The sequence below is a fragment of the Podarcis melisellensis genome (assembly GCF_964234715.1).
Source record: "Podarcis melisellensis genome assembly, chromosome: 3".
Classification (NCBI taxonomy): domain Eukaryota; kingdom Metazoa; phylum Chordata; class Lepidosauria; order Squamata; family Lacertidae; genus Podarcis; species Podarcis melisellensis.
Window position 1 is genome coordinate 113,318,329 of NC_138530.1, and position 24,110 is coordinate 113,342,438.

The window sequence follows — 24,110 nt, forward strand, 5'->3', positions numbered from 1 at the left end:
CTGTGGATGAGAGCTCCACAAACAGTAGAGGTTGGCTGTGCGGTACCAGTGTTGCTGCGTTGCTCTCCTGGCTTCCCAATGCTAAGTTCTGCTGCCAATTACCAGGAGGAGGGCAGCCAGGGCATCAGGGAGCTTGTCTCAGTGTGAGTGCAGTACTGAGAGCTTTAGAGTGGCTCCACTGCTACGCTTGTATCCACGCTGAGTCTCTTTTTTTAAAAAAAAAGATATTTATTGAAGTTTTCAATATTAATACAATAAAAATCAAAAAGAAAAAAGAAAAAGTAACATAAATACAAAAATAAAAATAATTAAAAACACACAAAGTTTCCATTACTTATTTTCCATTAACTTATTCCCCAGACCTCCTCATACCTCCCTTTTTTGTATTCCAATTCAGATTATTAGTTCAGCAAATCCTTATCAATAAATTTTAACCTGCTTCTAGAGCTTTTCCCCCATATTCTCTTAAAACATTACAGCTGGAAACCACTTAATTTCTATCCGACATCATTCTAACATTCATTAATTTTGCAATATTTCTGTAAATAGTCTTTGAATTTCTTCCAATCTTCTTCCGCCGACTCTTCTCCCTGGTCTCGGATTCTGCCAGTCATTTCTGCCAATCCCATATAGTCCATCACCTTCATCTGCCATTCTTCCAGAGTGGGTAGATCCTGTGTCTTCCAATACTTTGCAATGAGTATTCTTGCTGCTGTTGTAGCATACATAAAGAAAGTTCTATCCTTCTTTGGCACCAATTGCCGACCATGCCCAGGAGAAAGGCCTCTGGTTTCTTCAGGAAGGTATATTTAAATACCATTTTCATTTCATTTCATCGGGCAAGTGATAAATTTTTGCAAGCTTGACTGGGTCTCTACCACCTTGCCACTTCCCTTCTCCCACTTGTTAACGTTGGGAAGCCAGGAAAGTAAAGCACAGCCTCATCAGCACCTACTGCCTATAGCTGTAGCTGGACAGTGGTAGCGTTGCTTCAGTTGTCCACAGGCAAACCCCAATCTTTACTGGAATGAGATGCTTATTTAGCTCAGGCTTAAAATTCCTTCATCAGGAGCTGTAAACACCTGTAATTATTATTGAAGCAAGAAAAGAAATGAAAAGAAAAGAAAAGGCTGTAAAGTAACAAAATTTTCCTTCGGTTTTTGCATTGAATCTAGGTAATACCCTAGGACAGGGTTCAGCAAACTTTTTCAGCAGGGGGCTGGTCCACTGTCCCTTAGACCTTGTGGGGGGCCGGATTAAATTTTGAAAAAAAAATATATGAATGCATTCCTATGTCCCACAAATAACCCAGAGATGCATTGTAAATAAAAGGACACTTTCTACTCATGTAAAAACATGCTGATTCCCAAACCATCCGTGGGCCGGATTTAGAAGGTGATTGGGCCGGATCCAGCCCCCGGGCCTTAGTTTACATGGGGGAACAGAACCCCCATGTAAGTGGGGATTCTCTTGTACAGTCATACCTTGATTCTCAAATGTAATCCGTTCCGGAAGTCCGTTTGACTTCTGAAAATGTTTGAACACGAAGGCAGGACTTCCGATTGGCTGCAGGAACTTCTTGCACTCAAAAAACATTCGCAAACCAGAACACTTCCGGGTTTGCGGCATTCAGGAGCCAAAACGTACGAGTACCAAGGCGTTCGAGAACCAAGGTACAACTGTATGGGATTACCTTTGAAAATGGTGTGGAACCGTTGATAAGTCCAGAACGTGGGTGCAAGGTTAGTGATTGGCACTGGTCGGTATCCCCCCCCCAATAATTTTTATTAAATTTTCCACAATTGTAACAAATATTGCAACAAACATTGCACAACCGTAGGACAGACCAGAACAACAACAAAAAATGCATCAAAGAAAAAAGACAAACAAACAATAAAAACGAACTTAATTGTTTTAAAAATCCAACCTTATGAACATATTAATTGACTTCCTCTAGTCCCTCCTTTCTGAGTTTCCTTGTATCTGAATGTAACAGCTTTCCAATATCATTATTAAACAACAATATTCCAATTATAATCAAATTTATTCACTTTTGATTTTGAACACTTTTCTTACTGTTCTAAATCCCATTTATTTAATTAAATCCTAATTTAGTCCTAGGCCTATTTGGTACTTTCAAGTAATTTCAAATTTTTTATATTGGCACTTGTCGGTATGAATACATTACACCAGGGTTTCATCACCTTCACTGGCTCCCAGTCCTTTTCCAGGCTCAATTCAAGATGTTGCTTTTGACCTTCAGCACCCTTCATGGCTTGGGACCTCATCTTGCAGGATTGGTTCCTTCTACATGTACTAAAAAGGTAAAGGGACCCCTGACCATTAGGTCCAGTCACGGATGACTCTTGGGTTGTGGCGCTCATCTCGCTTTATTGGCCGAGGGAGCCGGTGTACAGCTTCTGGGTCATGTGGCCAGCATGACTAAGCCACCTCTGGCGAACCAGAGCAGCACACGGAAACGCCGTTTACCTTCCCGCCGGAGCAGTACCTATTTATCTACTTGCACTTTGACGTGCTTTTGAACTGCTAGGTTGGCAGGAGCAGGGACCAAACAACGGGAGCTCACCCCGTCATGGGGATTTGAACCGCCGACCTTCTGATCGGCAAGTCCTAGGCTCTGTGGTTTAACCCACAGCGCCACCTGCGTCCCATTCATGTACTACCCAGGCCTTAAGACACATTTCAGGTAAGGTGTGGCTTCCTGGTTGCGAAACGCACTCCTCAGCAAGGCTTATTTCGTGCTACTTTGTCATCATTTCAGTGCTACACGAAAACCTTTTCATTTCCCCAGGCCTTTTAAAATCCGCGTTTGCTTTTTAGAAACCATTTCCAATTCTTCTTGTTTTTGTTCGCCGTTCTCGACTTTTACGTTGCATCATCTTTCTTTATTTCATTTATGAATGACTTCCCCTAAAACACCATGAAGCGCTTTAACAGTAAAAACATCAACCTCTCCGCCTTTTGGCTAACATCAAGTGCAATAAAGGCATCACCTCCCCCCCTTTTTCTTTTTAAAATGCATTTATTGCATCTGGTTTCTATTTGTAATATTTTATTGTACTTACCGTATTTTGGTTTTGATTTATAATGCTTTACGAGGTCTGTAAACCACTTAAGAGATGTTGCTAAAAATGTTAAGGAGCATATAAGTTACTTAAATAAATAAATATCTGAAAACTAGTTCAAATTGAATACAGATATAGACTGAGGTTTTCCTTTTTAATCTGTTTAAAAAACTTGTAGGGTTTCTTGCTGTATTTCTAGTTGTTTTTGAGTTTATGGTAGGCTCCCTTAGAACTTTTCGTTAAAGCGTGTTCTCCTTCATGGTGGGGGCAGATAGTCGCAACCAATGCCTAAGCAACCACTCACAAATTTGTATTTTAATAAAGTTGTGGCCAAAATTATGCCAAAAATCTTAAACAAAAATTTCTGTGTGATGTGTGAGTTATGGGGTGGACCTGGGGACCTCGACACGCAAAGTCCTAAACAAGGAAACAAAGAACACCCCCCAAAATAAAAACTTCAGTGCAGTGAGAGAAGGGACCATCACAATCATGTGTTTTTCAATCTGAGCATATAGTCTAGGGAAAAATGAGAAATACTGCATTCTCCCCCCCCAAATAATCTACCTGAAATAAGTTGTTGAGAGATAGTTCACTATGTATATAAGAAGCTACACAATCTTATCCCCGTGAAACAAATTAAGTTTCACGAGAAAAGGGGAGGGGAGGGATATCAGGAAATTAAAACATGATTAACTGAACTTCATGCTAATATTAATAATAAACAAGAGGCGCTACCTTTGGTCAAACACTTTTTGAAATTCATGGCATAAATTTAATGACTTTTCTGGGCAATTAATATGCTGCCTTCTGAGACCAATAGTTTTAATAGCTTATTTATGAGCTCCTAAGCTTACATCCCTCTTTAAAAACAACAGCCACAACAATTTTGTATGGGTTTAAAGAAGAAGAAGGAGAAAAAAAAAACAGGTGGAAACTCATTGTCTGGACAATCACAACTGATTATAAAAATTGTGGTGAACTGTTTTTGGCAAAGGAAGTAATCCATATGACTCCAATGATATATTATTGCAGGTAAGCAGCAAGCCCCAGAGAAAGAAGAGGGGGGGGGGGACTATTTGAATCTGAAATACAGAATGGAATTGTAAAGACATATCCTAAAGGCACTGACATAAGTGTTAAAACGACAGATTTAGATCAACTTGAACCTATATATCTAGCAAAAAGGACAGTGCCCCATTAGCTAAAGTGGTACCTCAGGTTAAGAACAGTTTCAGGTTAAGAACGGGCCTCCAGAACGAATTAAGTTCTTAACCCAAATATGGAAGTAAGAGCTGGACCATAAAGAAAGCTGATCACCGAAGAATTGATGCTTTTGAATTATGGTGCTGGAGAAGACTCTTGAGAGTCCCATGGACTGCAAGAAGATCAAACCTATCCATTCTGAAGGAAATCAACCCTGAGTGCTCACCGGAAGGACAGATCCTGAAGCTGAGGCTCCAATACTTTGGCCACCTCATGAGAAGAGAAGACTCCCTGGAAAAGACCCTGATGTTGGGAAAGATGGAGGGCACAAGGAGAAGGGGATGACAGAGGACAAGATGGTTGGACAGTGTTCTTGAAGTTACCAACATGAGTTTGACCAAACTGGGAGACAGTGTAAGACAGGAGTGCCTGGTGTGCTCTGGTCCAGGGGGTCATGAAGAGTCGGACACGACTAAACAACAACAACAACGCTGTACTTTGGGATTCCTTTATGTGTGTGTGTTGGGAGGAATGCCCAGTCCTCCTCAGCTTAGAGTCAGTGTCCACAGAGGTAAGCCTAGCTATAAAACTTTATTCTCAATTGAATCTATTGCCGTGCACTTCAGCAATGCAACACTGAGGATCTTTTAAAAAAGTTGCAAGCCTTAAACCAGCAAACTTTTTCAGCAGGGGGCCGGTCCCCTGCCCCTTAGACCTTGTGGGGGGCTGGACTATATTTTGAAGGGGGGGAAATGAACAAATTCCTATGCCCCACATATAATCCAGAGATGCATTTTAAATAAAATGACACATTCTACTCATGTAAAAACATGCTGATTCCCGGACCATCCACGGGCCGGATTTAGAAGGCGATTGGGCCGGATCCGGCCCCCAGGCCTTAGTTTGCCTACCCATGCCTTAAACAAAACGATGGAAAGCTTTCGGAGTTCAAGTCTTTAGAAAAGCTGTGTGCTTTTTCTGAAACCAAATCAAATTCAAGGTATATTTTAAATGTATAATCAGAAATCAGAGTGATTTGCTCCTTTAACTTTGCTGACTTAATGGGTTTGGTTTTCCTTCTTGTTCACATGCAGAATATAATTGGGGGTTGTGAAAGAGGAAATAATCATTCTGTTCAACAAGGATCTTTTAAACATTTACTAAGATTAATGAAAACCTTGAACTGAAATAGCACTTGCCACGGAGTCTTTTGGGGGCTATCATATTTCTTTGTATGATGTAAGAACACAGATTTGAGTAATCAAAATGTAACTGCAATCCTTACCCCAAACACCTGTCTATCCTACATAGATAACTGGCTTTCCTGTTTCACTAGAGTACGATCACAAGTTGTGTATCCAGTAAATGAGTTACTGGTTTCTGCCTCAGGATTTAGAATATTCTTGGGCTCATATTACACGTGTAGATAAAACGTATTACAGCAATGTAGCTGTTGCAGTCCATCTGTTCTACTGTTTGGGGGCCAAACAAGATGTGATGTTTGTCCCATAGTTTGCACTTTTAAGGAAATAATTAGCCAAAATAGATGGGTGGGGCTGGATGAAGACCAAGTCTGGGGAACTCTCCTACCACTGTGAATAGTATGTGGGGGTCCAACTGCACTTGCACCAAGGACAATGGATTAAGTCCCTCTAATCCACACAGTGCAGCTCCCTCCCCAACTCCAGCCTTTTTAAAATAAAATAAGCTAACCCACATTCACCTTTTGGTCTGAGATAACTTCCCTTTTTATAATTTTAAAATTATTTTTCACAATCAAACACTATCTTCACATACCTTAATAGCCAAATGCATTTTTTTTAAAAAAAGACATTTACATACCATATTTTGGGATTCCTCTGATCCCTTGACTTCCCTCCATTCCCTCCCCCGGTTCTTTTGTGTTATATATAAAACCTCAGCGCCGAGGACTTGCCGATCGCATGGTCGTCGGTTTGAATCCCCGCGGCGGGGTGCGCTCCCATTGCTCGGTCCCAGCGCCTGCCAACCTAGCAGTTTGAAAGCACCCCCGGGTGCAAGTAGATAAATAGGGACTGCTTACTAGCGGGAAGGTAAACGGCATTTCCGTGTGCTGCTCTGGTGCCGATTCGCCGGAGCAGCTTCGTCACGCTGGCCACGTGACCCGGAAGTGTCTGCGGACAGCGTTGGCTCCCGACCTCTAGAGTGAGATGAGCGCACAACCCCAGAGTCTGTCAAGACTGGCCCGTACGGGCAGGGGTACCTTTACCTTTACCTTATGTTATACATGTCTACTGTGTTAACTTCTTTACAATGCTTTTGTAAATATGCAATAAACATTTTCCATTCTTTTTTATATTTGCTGTCCTCTTGATCTCTTAGTCTTCCAGTTAATTTGGCCATTTCAGCATATTCCACTAATTTACGTTGCCAGTCTTCTTTAGTTGGGACTTAGTCATACATAACTTCCTTTTTTGTGTGTATAATTTTTATTAGTTTTTTTTAACATATCATTTCCAACAGTAATTAAACATACTTTTACATTTTATTCAAATTTTTGACTTCCATCTATCCTGTCTGAAAATTTCCCAGTCTAATCTTTCAGTATGCATTTCTTATTTTCCCTATTACATTTCAAACTCATAACCAATATCTTTTTCTACTTTGTAACACTTCGTATATTTCTCCTTACAAAGCTTCTTGTAGTCCTACTAGCGTAATTTGTTGATTACAGTTGCTCTTCAAATAATTCATATACTTCTTCCAATCTTCTGTAAATCTCTGGTCCCGCAGCTTTCGAATCCTTCCTGTCATTTTGTCCAATTCTGCATAGTCCATTAATTTTGTCTGCCATTCTTCTTTCATCGGAATTCCTTCTTTCTTCCATTTCTGGGCTTAGTCATACATAACTTCCTAAAAAGATAGGAGTGAGCAAAACCATAGATGCTGAGCACAGCGGCGGAGGAAGCCGCTCGGGCGCCTGGGGCGGCGCGCCCAGGGACAGGGCAAGCCGCCCCTAGGGGCGGGGTCACCATGGGGCCTCTGGGGTCTGCCTGCCTCCTCCCACTCAGCTTCCCTACAGCTGGGGGGGGGAGGCAGTGGGCGGACCATTTGGGCAGCGCGGAGCCTGCGGGCGCCCAAACCACCATGTCACTCCCAGGAGAGACACATGGCTCAGGCATGCTGCAGGCCCTGCGATGAGTGCCGCCCGGCATTTTGTCACCCTCTTCAGTGGTGACACCCGGGGTGCATCGTACCTACCGCATCCCCCTTCCTTCTCCCCTGGCTGAGCATTCCTCAGATATGGAAGGAATGCAACATACATAATACCAATCAATAATAGGATCATGCCAAACTCTCATAGAATCAATGAGTTCAAAGGGACCTTGAGGATCATTGTTCAACTCCCTGCAATGCAGAAATATGCAGCTGTCCTTTACGGGGATCAAACCTGCAACCTTCAGGCTATCAGCACCGTGCTCTAACCAACTGAGCTATGCAGGATCCCAATGCAAGATTTCCTGGGGTATGCTTGTTTGTGTGTTTTACTATTTTTAGAAAAAACAAGAGCTGTCAATGAACTTTTTAAGCTCTTCTCCACTTTTGCCTCTCGCACTGAACTCCAATGGCCTGTGGACCCCAGAACGCTCTCCATAGGGAAGGTGGCCCTCAAGCTGCCCTAGCCTTATACTGGAGAGAAGATTGAGTGATATTCATATTCATGAAATAATAATAATAATAATAATAATAATAATAATAATAATAATAATAATTTATTTATACCCCGCCCATCTGGCTGAGTTTCCCCAGCCACTCTGGGTGGCTCCCAATCGAGTGTTAAAAACAATACAGCATTAAATATTAAAAACTTCCCTAAACAGGGCTGCCTTCAGATGTCTTTCAAAGATTGGATAGCTGCTTATTTCTTTCACATCTGAAGGGAGGGCGTTCCACAGGGCGGACGCCACTACTGAGAAGGCCCTCTGTCTGGTTCCCTGTAACCTCACTTCTCGCAATGAGGGAACCGCCAGAAGGCCCTCGGCGCTGGATCTCAGTGTCTGGGCTGAACGATGGGGTGGAAATGCTCCTTCAGGTATACAGGACCGAGGCCGTTTAGGGCTTTAAAGGTCAGCACCAACACTTTGAATTAAGCTCGGAAATGTACTGGGAGCCAATGCAGATCTCTCAGGACCGGTGTTATGTTGTCCCGGCGGCTGCTCCCAGTCACCAGTCTAGCTGCCGCATTCTGGATTAATTGCAGTTTCCGGGTCACCTTCAAAGGTAGCCCCACGTAGAGTGCATTGCAGTAGTCCAAGCGGGAGAAAACTAGAGCATGCACCACTCTGGTGAGACAGTCTGCGGGCAGGTAGGGTCTTAGCCTGCTTCTGGTATTAGCTGTGCTTAATTTCTAAAATGAGAAATGCTGGTCAAGTCTTGACAGATCCACACCTTTTAGTCCAGCATTCAACGGTGGCCAACCAGATACTGCTGGAATCTCATAAGGAGACCATGATGGTGATGACCATTCCCTGCCGTGTCTCTGCTGGAGGTTAGAAGTAGAGGTAGAGGTAACAGCCATGATAGGCGAGTTTTAATTCATCTATCATGACTGTTATCCAGCTGAGGTTAGCCTAGATGCCCCGCCCGATGGCCAGGATGTTTCTTCTTTCCCTCATCCCAGAAATGTGTGTGGCCTGTTTGTGGTTATTCAGTAGGCAGAGAACAGAGTTGATTTATATGCCCCAATGCTAAGTCCTGGCATGATTTCATCCTGACAAGTTCCAGTACTAAGCCCTGGCAGCTAGGCTAGCAGCAGCACAATGTAAAATGACAACTCCAGAGAACCTGAGAAAGCGGGTTCTCCCTAAATGAGAGCACGTGTTGCGGTTGGGAAATACAAGCCACCCTGTTGTGAATGGTCAGTTTTGGCTAATCGGGACCTTAATGGTTAAATTTTGTTTCTGGGGAGTCTTGGATGTTGCTAAATTTGGAAGGAGGGGTCAGAGGATATAAATATAGGACGCCCAACGTGGGTCGTTCTCTTGGCTTTTTGCACCGGATCACCCGCCCACCCTCCCTTTAATAGGGGGGGGGGTTTCATGGATCGTTTGACCTTGCTATGCCTGTCATGGGGTCGTCCGCCTTGGTGCGGGGGCCTGGTAGGAATTTACCATTTGGCTGATTGGCTGGTGCCATTTGGGTTTCGCCTACTGCGTAGCAAATAAGTCACAACTTGTAAGGTTGGTGGTTAGGCATTGGTTAAATTTGGTTGGTGGAGGGGTAAGTGCCTACCCCTCCAATGGTGTGCGGAAATGGGAATTCCGTTAAAGGAATCCAGGGGCTTGCCATTCTTTTCATCCTTGTCCCCGGAGTCGGACTTGGGCCGTGCAAGCCCCACCGGAACATGAGGGTGAGAAGTGATGGACTGATGCCCAGCTTCATCTTCTCCCCAATACTTGTTTCCCACGCTGGCTTCCGCTGGAATCCGGAAGTCAGCTCTGTCCCTGGGCATGGACAGATAGTCATAACCAATGCCTAAGCAACCACTCACATTTTTGTATTTGAATAAAGTTGTGGCCAAAATTATGCCAAAAACCTTAAACAAAAATTACGTGTGATGTGTGAATTTCTTGGTGGGGGTGGCTTGTGGGACTCAACACGCAATTCACAATTTGTGTGCATGTCATTTTCAGTATTGGATCTGACTTCAGTTCAGTTCCAAAACACCAGAAGTTGAAATCTGAAAGTCCATTTCTTTTCGAAATCTGCTTCCGTCCCTCCCTCCCTCCCTTTTTTCCTTTTTTTAAAAAATCTGTTTATCTTGCATCACCTTAAATCTCCATAATTTCACACCTTTATATCAATCTTCTGTGGTAAAGGCAGCTTGTCTGCAGAGAGATAGTGTTGGAGAGAAACTGTTTCTTGCTTTCCATGAGGCTTGTCTAGGCAAATACTTGTTATGATTCTAAATACTTCTGCAAATATTAAAGATTAATCCCGTCCCCGTGATCAGAGTGCAAGCCTTCAGCTGACCCACAAAGCCCAAAGGATTAGCTGGCTTTTTGAAACAGATGCCGATATAATTACACAGGAAGAAACATGACTCGCTGGTTTGAAAAGACACCTTCAGGTAACATATCAGTGTTCAAGAAGGCATGTTGTAATGCTGGAAACTGACAAGGTGGCTTAGAGTCTCAATTGACTGTTTGCCTTTGTTTAGCTTCTCATATCAGCGAGGTACCTACCGCTTTGACATAGGAGGAAACCCCACCCCCAATGAAAATTATAACAGTTGAGAGAAGAAGGTTGGGCAACTGGAACTTCCCTAATCTGATCAGACTTGCTTTCCACTCTCTCAGGCATAAATACCCAGCACTATTACACCTTTGATTTACGGCCATGCAAGGATCAGCACAGCACAGGTGCTTTTGAATTATACATTCTCTTAACAGAACATTAAACCTTATGGTGAAACAGAATGGGCCAACATGTAACTATTATCTTTGATAGAGTGGACTGGAGGAAGCAGAGCATCATGTTCCCTTGTCATGGAAACTTTTTTTCTTTCCCCCTTTGGTTGCATTGCCTGAATGAGTGTTATAAATAACGCTTTGTTCCTTCTGGTGAATAAATAGTGTTTGTATTACGCGGCAGAAGCATGATAGATTGCTGATCACTGTTAAGAAGGGGAGATTAAGGTCTGACACATGAAAATAGCTGTGTGCCTGCTGGCAAGTCAGATCCTGCACAGAACTGTTAAAAGAAGCTGGCAGCCCTTTTGGCTCCTTGACTTCGCAGGGAGGGAGAGGGAATGGCGCATCTTTGAATAACTTGACAACCCATCTGTCCTTGGTTCATCATCTTAGGTTATGACCCAAAGTTGCTGCAATATGTAGGAAATCAAGTTTGATTTTGTAATATAGTCAAATGAGTGCTTTGGAGTGCCATGCCTGCGATCAATAAGAAAGCGGTAACTACATTTGCTTGTCATATGATGATATTGATGTAAAAACATAATGGTCAGAATTATAAAATCAATGCCATAATTTAATCAGGAATGTTTATTGATACTGTTAAAGTTGAATTCAATAGCTCATGGTACGCAGTTAATTTCCTACCTGTCAGCAGAGGTGGGGGGAGCGAGGAAGGAGACGTATTGAGATGTTCTTCCTTCAGCAGACTGGAGTTAATTTGGGTGGGGGAGGGAGAATTAGCAGAGGCACATGATTTTAATAGACACTCATTTGTTGTAATAGAGCACTGACAAAAAGGAACCTTTGGATATTGAGAAGAATGTGTGTGTCTCTGATGAAACAGACAAGGCCTTTTGTTTCAGATGATCGGTTCTAGCTTTCAAGTTTCATGGGCAGACATTTTCTGATCTTTTGCATATATTAATCTAACCAAATCATTATAGTCATACCACCCTATTCTCAAAAGAGAAGCCTCTTTTAATGCTTTGATCGGGCAGAAATGGGCCATTACAACATTCTTTTGCTAAACCAGCCTTCCTCAACCTAGTGCCCATCAGATGTGTTGTGCAACACGCATCAGCCCCAGTCCTCAATAGCTCCCACAGCCCTGATGGACTCGTCCACTCAGGATGTCAGGAGTGCGTACAGGAGCCAGGCCCTGTGACTGGTAGGGCTTCACAGGACTGGGGCTTTCCTAAGTTTGTTCTGAAGAGGCAAGGAAGGGATATAAGGTCCGCATTTCCCTTTGGCTCTTTGCCACAACAACACGCTTCCGGCCTTGCTGTGTTTGGCTTCTTGACTCTTTGCTTCCTCATCCTCGGACCCTTGGCTCCTTGACTCCTGGCTTCCTGACCCTTGGAGCCTTGGCTTCCTGACTCCTTGCTTCCGGACTGCTGTTCCTGCTCCCATCCTGCTGTCTTGCCCTTGGTCCCGACATCCTCAGCCGGGACTTCGCCCTCCCATAAACCGGACCGTGACACAGGCCTTCTACCTCTTTCCCGCTTCTAACCTATTGGAAGAATTAAGAGGCTGGGGAAAGTCAATTATGGGTGACTTCAACTCTGTCCACATTTGAAGACGCACACTTTCCATAGCCATGGAATAATAGCAAGGCAAAACTATTTAGTGCTTCTTATGCCCAGTAAGTGTGAAATCAGGAAGCTATGCTGAATATTCTGAGGGTGGGATTGATGGTGCTGGAGGTACTTAAGTGCTGAGTTTCAACGTGTCTTTGAGAAGCAAACATAGGATGCAGTAACCGTCAGCAAGAGGAGGGTGTGGCTGAAGCACTCAAAATTCCTTGTCCAGTTGCTCTTAATGCTGGGAGAAGGAAGATGCTATTGGCTGAATCCCTGGACTCTAGCCCAACCCCATGGACACCCATGTGTTGGTGCACACACAGAGATGGTCATACAGTGGCTTCCAGGTGCCTGCGATCTTTGCGTGAACAGGTATTCCAATGACACAGAGCTGTATTGGCTTTCACAGTGCCGATGGATGTTCATTCCACAGTCCAGATACTGTTGGATTCCCACGGGAAAGGGAGACGGGATGTGACGTTTTGCTGGTTTCCTGTTTCCTTTGTTCTGTCGTTTCGTTGTGGAGTTGTTCTCTGCTTCTCACAGAGACAGGATGTACATTTCTTTGCTCTCAGCATAGCTGGAGCTGAATTTAACTAACAGTTACTTACTGTCCTAAGATGGCAGCCTCTGGTTGTGTAACATTGACTTGATTCCACTGCTGCTGTATTTTCTAATTCTACAGACATTGTTCCTCCATTTAAAAACAAATAAATGTCAAATGCTGTGAGTGAGAAAGCCATTGAAGTGCTTCCCTGAGGCCCTGACAGAAAAGTAACCGAGTCTCCATGAGTTGGCCACCAAAGCCTGTATGGAGACTCCTGAGGGGCCAGGAAAGACAGAGTAGCTGCACACGACTGCCATTTACCTGATAACTTACCATTGCTATCTAAACTAATGGAGACCACCTGCCCTATGGGAAGGAAGAAGAAAGTGAGGCAGGCAGCCTGCTCCAGCCAGCTTGTGGCCTCCCTACCAAGAGGGCCAATGGACGCCATCTGCCCAGAAGGAACATCTGAATCTGGATCCTGCATCTGTGGGGCTGGCTGCTTTTTTTCTGGTAACCATGCATTTTTTGTTACCTGCTTTGAGGACACTAGTCAACAAAAGGGATATAAAATGACAATAATAATAATAATAATAATAATAATAATAATAATAATAATAATATACTAAGGTTGTAGCAGCAAGGAGAACAGACTCCTGCATCTGATGTACAAAATGGACCTAATGAATGTGCCTGGGTTTGGTCTACAGATGGAAGACTTTCCTGGAACAGCACTGTATTCTTCTGGGTCATATTGGAGAAGCAGTCAAGGGATCAAAGAAAGGCCAGTGCAGTCGACCTGAAAGCAAAATGGAAGTCTGCAGAGGAGATGATAGATTATCTGGGGTTTTATTACGAACCTCCTGCTATTCTCTTTTGTGGTTATCACAGTTTTCCAGAGGAAGTGGTAGTCGCTGTGAGAGGACAGAGAAGGGCAATGAAGGAAACCAGGATATAGAAAGTATGAGCTATGAAGATTGACTTAAAAACCTTAATCTTTCAAAAGGCATTTTCCATGTGGCTTCCCTGTGCCATATAAATTTTTAAAGTGCGTAGATAAAGCTGCACATACATCATGATGTCATAAACTTCACGGAAAACATTTGGTTCTTTGTCTGCTGTGGAAATATTGCCCTGTTGTAATTTTCTGTGAAATGTGGTATACTAAGGTTAAAGAATGGTATATTTCTCATCTTTCATCGCCACACACCCAGACAGATGAAATGTACAAATCCATTGCGCCTGGGGGTTGGGGTCCAGGCCTCTCTGAATGTCATGAAATCTTCCAGTAGTTTAAAAGGGCAATTGCAGATCTTATTCATTGGTATGCTTTTATGCTGTGCTTTAGCCTTTGTTTGATGGCAACCAGAGGACCATTCATAACAATCAGATGACTTCATTTGTGTTTGTTTTTGCTTGCAATTAATCCATGACCAACTGTGAAATTTGCTATTTTACCATAACCAGCCCATTTCATTTGTCATCTCCTTCTGGAATCCACAGAGGGCTGGAGACAGGGAAACTCTCAGCCTAGACCAACGACACGCACTGGAACAAAGGAAGATGTGCACATGACCCCCCCCCCCCAAAAAAAAATAAGGAAAAATGAATACAGATCAGGCATTCGGAAATGTGTCTCATGCCAAAAAAAGAAGATATTTTACGTGTAATACGAGTCCCACCATGAAAGGATGCTTAGGGAAAATGACTCTTCTGGGTACAAAAAGAGCAATTATATGGCACCCTGGGGGAAAGTAAACTATGTAAACGTATATGAGATGCCAGACAAGCTGAGCTGGCAAAGGGTACTTGATATCTCATCATTATTGGCATGGCACTACAGTCTAAAAAGGACCAACAGTCTCCCCTAAATATACTTGCTCCCTGAGCAGGAATTAGAATCTACAAAAGAAGGGTTGTAGCACAGTGGTAGCAGATCCCAGTGGTAGCAGATCCCAGTGGTAGCAGATCTCAGTGGTAGAAGATCCCAATGCACTCAGAAGATCCCAGATTTTGTCCCCGGGATCTCTACATAAGGCTGGGAAACACTCATTTAAAGTTTTGTCATCTGTTGTGGTCATTATTATTGTCTCACTTCTGGCAACGGATTAATGGTTCAGCTCTTAGGTATCCATAGCTGAAGCCCAGCATTGGGGGGAACGGAAATTGCAGCTGTACTTGGCTGCCTGCTGCTGCTTGAGGACCAGGCTGGGATAAAGAAAGGAAAAGGTGGGCTTAGGGCAGATGTCAGCCATGGCATCTGCTTAAAGATGAAAGGCATGTTGATGCTGGGTCTCCTGTCACCAGGAGCAGCCTGTTTCACCCTGCTGGGTTGTAGGGCTGGCCCTGCCTTGCATAATAATAATAATAATAATAATAATAATAATAATAATAATAATATATTATTTATACCCGGCCCATCTGGCTGGATTTGCCCAGCCACTCTGGGCGGCTTCCAACCAAACACTAAAATACAATAACCTATTAAACATTAAAAGCTTCCCTAAACAGGGCTGCCTTCAGATGCCTTCTAAAAGTTTGGTAGTTATTTTTCTCTTTGACATCTGATGGAAGGGCGTTCCACAGGGCAGGCACCACTACCGAGAAGGCCCACTGCCTGGTTCCCTGTAACTTGGCTTCTTGCAGCGAGGGAACTGCCAGAAGGCCCTCAGTGCTGGACCTCAGTGTCCGGGATGAACGATGGGGGTGGAGACGCTCCTTCAGGTGTACTGGACTGAGGCTGTTTAGGGCTTTAAAGGTCAGCACCAACACTTTGAATTGTGCTTGGAAACGTACTGGGAGCCAGTGTAGGTCTTTCAAGGCCGGTGTTATGTGGTCTCGGCGGCCGCTCCCAGTCACCAGTCTAGCTGCCGCATGTGAAGCTCAAGCCTTAAAGAAGGGATAGCCAAAGGGGATGCCTCCAGATGTTGTGGACTACCTTCAGCCCCAGGCACCAAAGACAATAATTAATCAGGGATTGTTAGGGTTGCAGTCCAAAACACTGGGAGGTCACCATGTTGACTATCCCTTCCTTAGAGAAACAGAGATCTATTCCTGCGATAATCTTCTGGCAATGAACTATGACAGAGGATCTTATTTAATAATAAAAGCCATTTACCATTTTCAACCCGGTCTACACATATGTTGTTCCCCCATATGACAATGTTTTAACTGTTTCTATATATGAAATCGTTTTATATATGTTTTTACTAGTGTTGTTTTCCGTTGTTGAAGTCATTTTGAGATGCTTCACAGGAAGCAATTCCTAAATGAAAGACTAAATAACTAACTTTTACACTAGCTTTTTATTTACATGAAATCATTTTGCATTGCATGAATTGATGCTGGTTGGTGCAGAATTCTTCTGTATTTTGTTTAAAATCACGTTGCATTCTGCTGATTTACAGATTTTAATCCACAAAGGCTAACTGCTCTTCCCTGAAAAGTTAGCACACATCTTCATTAGCTTCAGAGTCTCTGATATGGGGAATAGTTGAGTGAATTCCACTGATGAGGTAAGACCACTGTCTGGCAAGTTTGGTCTTATAGGACCAGGTCTCCCCTGAGTGGGTAGGTGGGGGCCATTGGGAGACTGGTGGAATCCCACGGTTTCCTGAACCTTATGGGGAATTTTCAAGTTGCTAGATCCTCTTAAGGCAAGACACAAAAGGAACATGGGCTGGGCTGTTCACATCACTCCTGAGGGTCCTCTCTGACCCTCTGAGGAGCATGATTAGCTCCACAACCCCCCAGAGACCTCAGACTATTAAACAGGTCAGACGACAGAATGCAAATAGTGTAAGAGTCAGCATGAAGCTGACAGGACACGTTGGGTGGCAATGAAGGTGACAAAGAAAGCTTAGTTTGCTGCCTCCCTCACACCCACGAGGAGCTCTATAGCAGAGCTATTCTGGGTGGTGAGAGGACTGTTGACATCTGTCCTGGCCAGTGGAGTGTTGGAATTCTCAGACACCTGCTGTGACAAGTTTGCCAGATGCTTTGAGGATAAAGTCACTCATCTCCATGCCAGGTGAGGTGTCCGATGAAACAGCTTGCCTGAACTTGAGGGATCAGTTTCAGTTGATGAGACCTGAGGATATGGACAAGGTGCTCCTAAAAAAATAAAAACACATTTTTATGCAGGCTTTTCCTCATCCATAAGATGGGATCCAATACCTTCTCCCTCCCTCTCTCCCTCCCCCCTCCCTCCCTCCCTCCCTCCCTCTCTCGCTCTCGCTCTCTCCACCCCCCCCCCCTTATGTATGACTGGCAGGAATCCATTAGGCAATACAGTTTTGTTTTGTTTTTTTGTTTTACAGAACACATGCACACAAACACAAGCTGTCCAACAGATGTTTGCATAAAACAGCATGAACGCATGATGGCGAGGAGGAGAGTTATATTTGTTAACTCTGTATTCTCTATTCATAGTCCTTTCAGCCCCCCCCCAATAAATTTTTGAGGCCCACCTCAAGTTGGTGGGCATTGCCATTTAAATGATGTGTGTGCGCACTGCATCTTGTGATGGGTTATGTGGGGCAGGGCTTACCTGCCCCTGCCCCCAATATTTTATTCACGTTGGCATACTTGTCTCTTTTCGTGTCTTTATTGTTTATTCTAACCCAGAATGAAACTTTGTCACTCTGGAACATGATGTTTACCTACAAACAGAAGATGGGTTTCCCTGCTAATAGGTTCTGGCCGTTCATGGCTATTGTGTTTAGCAAAACTGCCACCCTCTGCTTCTTATTTCATCTGCCTCTCCTTAAATGTACAGGAGGGGGGAAAAGGTTTTAATTAAAAAGAATTAAAATATGCTGGCCGTTAAAATGTGCTAGTATTGTACCTCCCCTGGTTCAGACCAAACTGATATTTTAAGATCTCCTGAGGAGATCCTACTGGTTGATTCATGACCGGCAGATTGTCGCTTGTTGACAACATGGAAACAGGATAGCACCCAATTGCTAGAAGGCCCTCCCTTGTGTACATTGTAGGCAGAGACAATAATGAACTTTAAACTCCTTTTAAAAACTTGTGTGTTTATGCAAGCACTCCTGGACTCTCTCTCTCTCTCTCTCTCTCTTACATTGTCCAGTTTTATTGGTAACACGCAATTGTGTTTCGTTGTATCTCATATTTATCTAGTTGTGTCTAGTTATGCAGAAACTGCTGCATTTTCATTCTTTTATGCAAACTGCTTAGAGTTGTTTATTATATGAAGTGGTAAAAGATTTTATAAATAAATAATGGAATTGGAGTAAAACCTTTTTTTAAAAAAAATTTCAGTATTCTTAGCACTGGAGATGCTAGACTTCCACTCTTCTGGAATGCGTTGAGTACACTGAGCAGACAGTCATTGCTCACAACAGAGCCTGAGCTGCATACTGCTACTTTTCACCTCCGTCCTGGAAAAGAAAAGCCCTTGTGCAGTCGGTGCTAAATCAAAATTTCCCAGACCACTATGAATGCTTTGATGTGCACCTGGGCAGCATTGCTTACGATACTTTAAAGACTGGATTAAGCTGACTGCTTCAAGAGACAGATGACTGACAGTGGCTATGGACACCATGCAGAAGCAGGGGAGAGGTGATGCAAACACACTTCCATTGTAGTTCGTATGTGGAAACTCATATGCTTCTGCCATGAGGGTGTCTAGAGGTATCTCTACCTGGGACCTGTGCATCTTGCCATGCCCTGGCCTCTGATGTTACACCAGAAGTTGAAAAGAGGAGGTCTGAGTCACCTGTGTTTCCCTGTCCTGTCCCTCTTCCTCCCCACACTCAGTCAGGAGAGCATGAGACTCTTAAACTCAAGGTTGTGGGTTTGAGCCAAAAGATTGGACAAACGATTCTTACATTACAGGGGACCGGACTAGACGGCTCTTTTGGTCCTTTCCAACTCTACAATTCTATCCCAGCTCCTGCCAACCTAGCAGTTCAAAAGCACGTCAAAGTGCAAGTAGATAAATAGGTACCACTCCGGCGGGAAGGTAAATGGCGTTACTGTGCACTGCGCTGATTTCGCCAGAAGTGGCTTAGTCATGCTGGCCACACGACCCGGAAAAACTGTCTGCGGACAAACGTCAGCTCCCTCGGCCAGTAAAGTGAGATGAGTGCCGCAACCCCAGAGTCGTTTGCGACTGCACTTAACTGCCAGGGGTCCTTTACATTTACCTTTAAAACATACACAATATTTCCCTGCAAATGTGATACACTCAGTCTATATATCTTTTGGAAACCTATATATCTTCTTGCTCCATGTCCCATGGAGTCAGGACACGGGTGGCGCTGTGGGTTAAACCACAAAGCCTAGGACTTGCCAATCAGAAGGTCGGCGGTTTGAATCCCCACAACGGGGTAAGCTCCCGTTGCTCGGTCCTAGCTCCTGGCAACCTAGCAGTTTGAAAGCACATCAAAGTACAAGTAGATAACTAGGTACCACTCCAGCGGGAAGGTAAACAGCGTTTCCATGTGTGGCTCTGGTTTCACCAGAAGCGGCTTAGTCATGCTGGCTACATGACCCGGGAAAACTGTCTGTGGACAAACGCCGGCTCCCTTGGCCAGTAAAGCGAGATGAGCGCCACAACCCCAGAGTCGTTCACGACTGGACTTAAGGGTCAGGGGTCCTTTACCTTTTTAGTAATATATGACGACGAAGAGGCACTTCAAGGCTGCCACCAGGACAAAGCACCTTGGGGCAATGGCCAGGGCCTCAGAATACTTGCAGGGACCACTCCTGATAATTATTACTTTAATTATTAGATGTTTAGGAAGTTGAGGTCATTTTAACCTGTCTTAGTATCTTAACTTTTGTATGTTTTAAAATACTGTTGTGTTCCTCTCTCTCTTGATTTTCTTGTTTTATCTTTTTGTAAACCACTTGGAGTGTGGTTCCTTTTTTACAATCAAGCGGTGTATAAATGTCATTAAATAATAACAATATATAATAATTAATCATTACTACTTTAATCAGCACCAGAAGGCTAGGCCTGAGAGCTGCTATTTCAGTTTCCCACAATGCTTTGCTAGAGACACTGCTGAAAATTAAAAGGGCTAAGCCCAGCCAATCAGGAGGTCCTGCTTTAAAGCTGCTATGGTTTGCAGCAGCCTCCATATCCAGACATTGCGAGCCAGAGAACAGCACATGATCCAGGGAAGGGAAAAGACATGGTTCTTCGTGAAAAGCTGCATTGGTGCAGCTTTGTACAACCTAACATGAGTGTGTGTAACATTACACAAGCCTCCTCCTACACAGTGGCAGGAAGCCCTGGGTTATACAAACAGAAGAGTTTGAGGTTTGCAGCTGTTGCAAATCTCATATCTACGTACCAGGGGTGCCAACTTGAATAAAATATTGTGGGGGCCCAGGTAAGGCCTGCCCCCACATAATCGGTCACATGACGCAGTGCACACACACCCCATTTGAATGGAAATGCCCACCAACTTTGTGGGGGCCTGGCCCCCTCAAATATTTTTTTTGTGGGGGTCGAAGACCCCACGGCTTCTAGGAGTTGGCCCCTATGCTATGTGCAATAGTAACCCAGTTTCATTTGAGTTTAATAGGATTTACTCCATGCAAATGGTTGTATTATAAAAGGATCAATTAACAGTGTGTGTCTACTCAGAAGGAAGAGCCACTAAATTCAATGGAACTTACTCCCAGGCAAGCTGGCATGGGATTTCTGCCTTTAATGAATTTCATGAAATGTAAGGTGTCTGAACCTGTTAGGTGTTATATCAGTACATTTAAAGCACTCATACCACTGTCGTGGGCTTTGAAGACACTCGAACTCAGGACGCAAGGGAGAAACGTGCTAGGAGGAAGGCACGCTTGGCAAATCCACACCGTGATCAACTTGCGCCCAGAAACCAATGTCCCCACTGTGGAAGGACGTGTGGATCCAGAATTGGCCTCCATAGTCACTTACGGACTCATTGTTAAAACCGTGTTTATGGAAGACAATCTTACTCGGCTACGAGTGATCGCCAAAGAAGAAGAAGAAGCATAATTAGTTTAATTCACATTGAAATGGTAAATACCTATGTCTACTGCTGTAGGTTTAATGTTGGGGAAAATCCACTGGTGCAAATTGTGGGACTCTAAGCTCCTAAATTAGTTAATGGTTAACTATTGATTGTTCTTTATGCTGAGAGTGAACCCTGGACCATGTGACAAAGGTATTGAGTTGCATATTGGGCCATCTTGGAAGGGTGGCTGGCCGTTTTCTTTGTTCTCCCAAGACCCTATGGACTAAAGAGGTATAAAAGACTCTCCTGAAGGGAAATGGAAGGGAAACAGCTCCAGGTTAATGGAGGCTGGAACGGGGAAGAGACAAACTTATGATCTCAATCCTGTTATTTCTAAGAAGATTCCGAGCCTGTGTGGGATATGCACAAGATATGGAACTGTTTGGCTGTACAGTGGTACCTTGGGTTAAGTACTTAATTTGTTCTGGAGGTCCGTTCTTAACCTGAAACTGTTCTTAACCTGAAGCACCACTTTAGCTAATGGGGTCTCCTGCTGCTGCTGTGCCACCGGAGCACAATTTCTGTTCTCATCCTGAAGCAAAGTTCTTAACCTGAAGCACTATTTCTGGGTTAGCGGAGTCTGTAACCTGAAGCGTATGTAACCTGAGGTACCACTGTATCACTTACTGTTTTTGTTATATTTTAAAGAACGTTCCACAAGTAAAAGTTTGAATAATATCTAATGGGTCTGGACAATGCTTCATTCCGAAAGGACTCAGTTTTCATGCATTTAATCACTTCAAATATTAATATCTGCAGTAACTACGGTACTTCATATGCTTTTGAATTCTGGTGCCGGAGGAGACTCTTGAGAGGCCCATGGGCTACAAGAAGATCAAACCTCTCCATTCTAAAGGAAACCAGCCCTGAGTACTCACTGGAAGGACAGATCCTGAAGCTGAGGCTCCAGTACTTTGGCCACCTCATGAGAAGAGAAGACTCCCTGGAAAAGACCCTGATGCTGGGAAAGATGGAGGGTACAAGGAGAAGGGGACGACAGAGGATGAGATGGTTGGACAGTGTTCTTGAAGCTACCAGCATGAGTTTGACCAAACTGCAGGAGGCAGTGGAAGACAGGAGTGCCTGGCGTGCTCTGGTCCATGGGGTCATGAAGAGTCGGACACGACTAAATGACTAAACAACAACAACTACTTCATGGTTCTACCCAAGAATCTTGGAAACTAGTTTGTTAAGGTTGCTGACCTCACAATCGTACAGTTCCCAGGATCCCTCAAGTGGTCCAAGGATCTGTTACATATATGGTGTGTGGGTGTGACCTAGTTGCTCACCCAGCTTAGCATATTCTACTCTGATTGGCAGAAGCTTTCCTGCCTCTCAAGGAGGGAGTCTTCTGCATCACGACCCTTTTAATAGGGATGGCCGGACTTTCACCTGGGACTTCCTGCATGTGAATCATGTGCTGTACCACTAAGCTGCGGCCCCAACGCATGGATCTTGGCCAAAGATATTTCCTTAATTAAAGGGTTTGCTTCATTGGCCAAAACAAGAAGAAATTACTCAAATTAACCAATTCTGAGTTAATTTGACTATTACTCTGAGTATTCAAATTACCTCTTGGTATTCAAATGATCTGTCCTTTCCAATCATTTTGAAAGAAGTAGCAGCACTAAATGGCTTTTTCAAACTGATTTTTCTAATATCTAAAGGTCTCAGCCAATTTTTGAGATTAACTACATCCTAAATGTCAGTTTAATAAAGCGGGTTCATTGCTGGAACTCGGGGAAATAGTAGGCTTGAAACTAAGTTTTTAAAAAACTTTTAAAAAATGAAATTTAGTATTCCTTGAAGCACAGTTGAGTGGGCTGCTGTGTACCAGTTCATTTCATCAAGGTTTTTCTTTCTCTTCTCAACCTTGGTAATAATATTCTTTATTGGGTGTAGTTTTCCTAAAATGAAGCTTTTGGGGGTTTTGGTTTTTTAATGGTCCTATCGAGGGCGAAAACCTGAATGCCAGGTTCTAAGCCAGAGGTAAACAGAGCAGAGTTATTCATATATTTGTTTAAGTGTTTTGTATAGTGTCCCTCGGGATGCAGGTGGCGCTGTGGGTTAAACCACAGAGCCTAGGACTTGCCGATCGTCAGGTCGGCGGTTCGAATCCCCACGGCGGGGTGCGCTCCCGTTGCTCGGTCCCAGCGCCTGCCAACCTAGCAGTTCGAAAGCACCCCCGGGTGCAAGTAGATAAATAGGGACCGCTTACCAGCAGGAAGGTAAACGGTGTTCCGTGTGCTGCGCTGGCTCGCCAGATGCAGCTTGTCACACTGGCCACATGACCCGGACCTCTTAAGTGAGATGGGCGCACAACCCTAGAGTCGGACACGACTGGCCCATACGGGCGGGGGTACCTTTACCTTTACCTACAGTGTCCCTCACTAATAGGTCCTTGAGCAGTTTACATGAATAAAATGTAAAAAAATGCAAAAGTAATAAAACTCAGACATAACGAAAAAATGCCATAATGCCAACACACACAGACAAGAAAAAGAGGCAGCTTTAAATTATTCAACTCCAAACAAATCTAACAGTAAAAGCTGACAATTCTTCACCCCCACACACTCACAAAAGCTGGATGAAAGGACCTGTTTTCTAAAACTGTGTAATGAAGTGACCAGGCACACCTCCCTCAGCAGGAAACACACTGGGAGCCAATGTACCGTATTTTTCGCCCTATAGGACGCACTATTCCCCCTCCAAAAATGAAGGGGAGATGTGTGTGCAAATGCAGGCTTTCGCTGAAGCCTGGTGCACACCAACGCCTCTCACTCTCCAGGCTCCAGGAAGCTATCTGCAAGCCTTGCACGCCTGGGTGGGGGAGTTCCCCCGGGCGCGCATGGCTTGCGGGTGGCAGCCTGCAGCGCGGAGCACGGGGCGCCCTTCGGAGGATGCCCTGTGCTTCGCGCTGGTGTTGGCAAGCCTTGGGCACCCGGGGTATCTCCCCCCGGGAGCGCAAGGCTTGCGGGCGGCAGCCGGCCGCACTGAGCACGGGGCGTACTTCGGATGACGCCCCGTGCTCCGCGCAGGTGTCCGCAAGCCTTGCGCACCCGGGGGATCTCCCCCCGAGAGCACAAGGCTTGCGGACGGCAGCCTGCAACGCGGAGCACGGGGTGTCCTTTGGAGGATGCCCCGTGTTTCGCCCCTGGCGCTGGGCAGACATCCGCAGCATGGGGAGCCCTGCCGGACTTCCTGCCCTGAATCAG